The following is a 4,367-nucleotide window of genomic DNA, read 5'->3' on the forward strand; positions in this document are numbered from 1 at the left end:
CTGCCCACCCCAAAAAACAGTGGGACTTGAACCCAGGACTCCAAGATTAAAACACCACAGTTTCGCTCCTGAGTCACTGAGTCTGAGGTTTGAATGTATCCTCCAAAGGCAGCATTTTTCAGCTTTCAGAGACAGCCTATGTATATTTCAGCATGTTTTATTTATTTAATGCAATTTTGCAGACAACCAGGTGAGTGTAGGTTTAAACACTGAAACAGTGACAGATGTAATATGATGCAGCAATGGAGAATAAACTAAAAAGTCATGGCAAAATATCTGCTTAATTGAAATTAATAATCTAGCTTTCTCATGGTTACTGACACTTGAAAACCTATATGGCACTCCCAATGTTTCCTCTCCAGTCACTTTTTTTCTTTTCATTTTTCATTTTTTACTAATTGGACTCAACAGGTTAGAGTCACACTTTATCGGAGCTGAAAAGTATTAGCACAGGTGTTCCACAGGGATGTGTTAATTCTTCTATCCTTTTTACATTGTATACCAACGAGTGTTCAAGTTGTGATTATAATAATTTTCAAATTGAAATTTTTGGATGACACAGCAATCAGTGCCGCGTTAAGCCTTCACGGGGCCCTGGGCAAACGCGATTCTTCCACAGACTTTTTTTAATGCACGTTTTATACTGTTGTGGAAATTTTAATTTTTAATATGATTTTAACCTGTATTCTTGTGACATATGATGCTTATGGAACATGGTATGATGTTGGCTTAAGTGGTAATGTTTAACATAGTGTTAACATAGATGTTAGAAATAGAAAGAGCAAGATATGGTAGGGGGTTGCCGCCGCCACTGGGACAGAGAAAGCTGGAGGAAATCTGGTTGCAGAATTGAAGATGGAGTTTAGCTTAGTGTTGATGGCAAATGTTGTTTAGAGAAACATGTCTCCAACCACTATGATCAATTGATGATGAACAATGCATCAAAAAGGGGAATGGTAACTAATGAATGTATGGCTGAAAATATGCCAGAAAATTTTAAATTAGGTTGGAAGAGCCCATTTTTGGGAATAGAAGGGGCTAAACAACGAGTGGCATCAACAGAATTGTGTGAACATGACATGTTGAACTATTGCAAAGAAATGTTTCCGATCCTGTCTAAAGTTTGTGTACAGGTGAAATCAGCTCAAGAAATTCCAAATCACCACTGAGGTTGGACAATGACACATCGTGGGCTACAAAATGGATCTGTTGTGATAAGATGTTAGAAATTTGCATGCTATATGTCTGTAAAAGGAAGGATGTTATCATTAGTTCTATGATTGGGTGACGTATCTGAATTTGTTGATTGTATGAAGATCAGAAATGAAGAGCATATATGTGACGTAAGAACTTAAATTTACTGTATAAGATACTTTAAGTTGAATATGAATGACTAGTGGTGAACCCTTAAGACTGTGATGTGAAATGAAGTAGAAGTAATGATTAGTTATCAATGAATGATAAGAAGAGGGAATTGTTGTGGAAATTTTAATTTTTAATATGATTTTAACCTGTGTTCTTGTGAAATATGATGCTTATGGAACATGGTATGATGTTGGCTTAAGTGGTAATGTTTAACATAGTGTTAACATAGATGTTAGAAATAGAAAGAGCAAGATATGGTATGGGGACATGCAAGATGTATGTTAAAAACATGTCTGTGCTAACAATGTGTGGAAAGTTACAGCCGCTAAGAGATGTTCCAAATATGGTAAAAGGATAGAGGCTTCGGCCTTGGAGGTTAGAGATATAAAAGTGAGGGGAAGCTTTCGTTCTTGGTCTTACACTCTGCAGCTACTTGTGTTTCTGTATGACCTGTCTGACCTTTCTTGCAAGACATAAAAGCTTTAAAGACAATTGGAAGTGTTTGTCTCTTATGCAGTAGAGTCGGAGTTGATTTTTTTGCCACAACAATACCTAATAAATGTACTATTAGTTTCTTCTCTAAATGTGTTTCCATCACGTTTTGTGTGCATTTTATTTCACTGAATAAAAAGCATCCACCCCAACGAGTGTACGAGTTACATTTATTCACATCTTGTGCAGTATCTTAAAATGTAGCCGTTTTTTGTTTTTTTTTCAGAAAACCAATATGACTCTTTTAAAATTCTGTAATTACTTGCATTACTGCATGCCTAAGTTTCAGAAACACACTTGAAAAAAATGACGATCAAATGCAATAGATCATCAGTAAGTCATGGTAATGGACAATTTCTTTGTCCATGTATTCAGCTTCTTAATGATTTTAGTAGTAACATTTAACATAGATAGGCTTTAGCAAGTTATTGACAACATTATTTCTATTATGCTCCATTTTTATGAACATGCACATGGCTTGTGTCTCGCGCACAGACGCGCGTGCGAGCCTTTAACTATTTGGCTGCGGAAAGATGCGTTCGGCGTGTGCACTGCGCACTATCTAGTGGACTTGTGTTTTCAAGCACTCAGTTCACTTTCGCATGGGCTGTTGTACAGTACACACACGGTCCGTGCCATCACGAAAATTGGCCCGCACGCGGATGGTGAGTGCAGACGTCCATACCGTTCGCGAACCCTCCTGATGACGAAAATTACGCATTGCGAACACCCGAAGTATACCTTGGTGTTAAGTCTATAATAGCGGGCCACCAATCCACCCAGGCCCATATGCATATGCATACCCAGACGCTATACGCCACTGTCCTAGTTGTATTTCCTGCGTGCGTGTCCGCTGTGCCTGTGACTCTTGATTCGGGTGTGTTATGACGATGCGTTTTAAAACACAAAAGAGGATTGTCTCGGGGGCCCCCCAGTGTTCGGGGCCCTGGGCTGCAGCCCATGTCGCCCATTAGGATAACATGGCCCTGACAGCAATACTTAGTCTTCTCTATGAGAATAATGATTTGTCAGTTTACTTTGCAGAGGTATCAAGGTGTGATATAAATCATCTTATTTTAAATACAAAAAAGACAGAGGAGATGATTTTGGACCCTAGATCAATAGGTGATCATCACTCACCAGTGTTTATCCATGAAACATCAATGAAGCAAGTGTGCTCTTACAAGTTGGTATCTATATGGATAATACACCTTGGGGGATTCTTGTGGATACAATTTGTTCTCGTGTGCAGCAAAGATTGTATTTTTTTGCGTAGACTAAGGCTTTATGGAGTGGATCAGAAAATCATGTGGTTGTTTTATCAGTTATACGGAGCATAATCAGATATGGCATTACGGTATGGTTTGGTAACCTTACAATTCAAGTAAAATCTAATCTTGCACGCTTGGTAAAAAAAGCAATGAAGACCACTGGGAGAAAGGACCATTTGCCTCTTGAGTCAGTCTGTTCTTAGAGAAGCACATCATATCTTAGCTGATCCATTTACTGCATACAGTGTATGAATTGTTACCATCTGGAAGAAGGTACAGAATTCCAATGTGTAGGTATAATCGGTTTAAGAAGTCTTTTATACCTATTTCAATTAAAATGTTAAATGATGAATGAATGAATGAATGAATGTAATTTTGTTTTACTATCTATGTGTTTGTTGTTGTTGTTGTTGTTGTTGTTTTTAATGATTTTGTCAATGTAAACACCTTGAGTCCAACACAAATTTTCCCTTTGGGGACAATAAAGTCAATTTCATTTTCATTTAGTTTCTAATCAAAATTTTTTTTACTTTATTTTACAAAACAAGGCATTGATTTATACATGTCCACTGTGGAGGACACCAGGACTTAAATTATGTTTATCAGGCATTTTGGGAGACACAATAAGTGAATAGCAAAATAAATGATATATCAATATTCCTATTAATAATCAGATATTATTATGAAAATGTTGCCAATTATTACTCCTCTTTTTCATTACATGTTGCCCCAAGAACACATTAATATGCAAATTAGATACAGTGTATAGATGCATTGTATTGAATGGGAAAACCCATGTATGGCCATTTTACCCACATATTGCACAAAGTAAAAGGGTATATCAATTAATTATATCGTTCATAACATAGTTGAGAATCATCTTTAAACAAAGTGTGGTTACTGAAGCCTAAAAATTGATTGGTGAATATTTTTTTTTTATTTTTTAAACAACTTAGTCCTTGTGTCCACTACAGAGGACATAGCATAATATGAATAAAATATAATTTTTCAAAAATGTTTTTTTTTCTTTTCTCATTTGTTTCTTATGCTCTAAACATTGTAATGACGTGAAAAAAATACTAAATAATAAAAAAAAAATTTGTATTTCGGGAGGATATAACAGTAAGAGTTACAGTTAAGTACCGAGGTGACATTTATAACGACTCATCAAATCATATGAATCATCAAAACTGACGAACCAATAGTCTGTATTCAAATATTTGAACGAACCAATGAGAT

Source organism: Megalobrama amblycephala, linkage group LG4 (genome assembly GCF_018812025.1).
Source record: "Megalobrama amblycephala isolate DHTTF-2021 linkage group LG4, ASM1881202v1, whole genome shotgun sequence".
Classification (NCBI taxonomy): Eukaryota; Metazoa; Chordata; class Actinopteri; order Cypriniformes; family Xenocyprididae; genus Megalobrama; species Megalobrama amblycephala.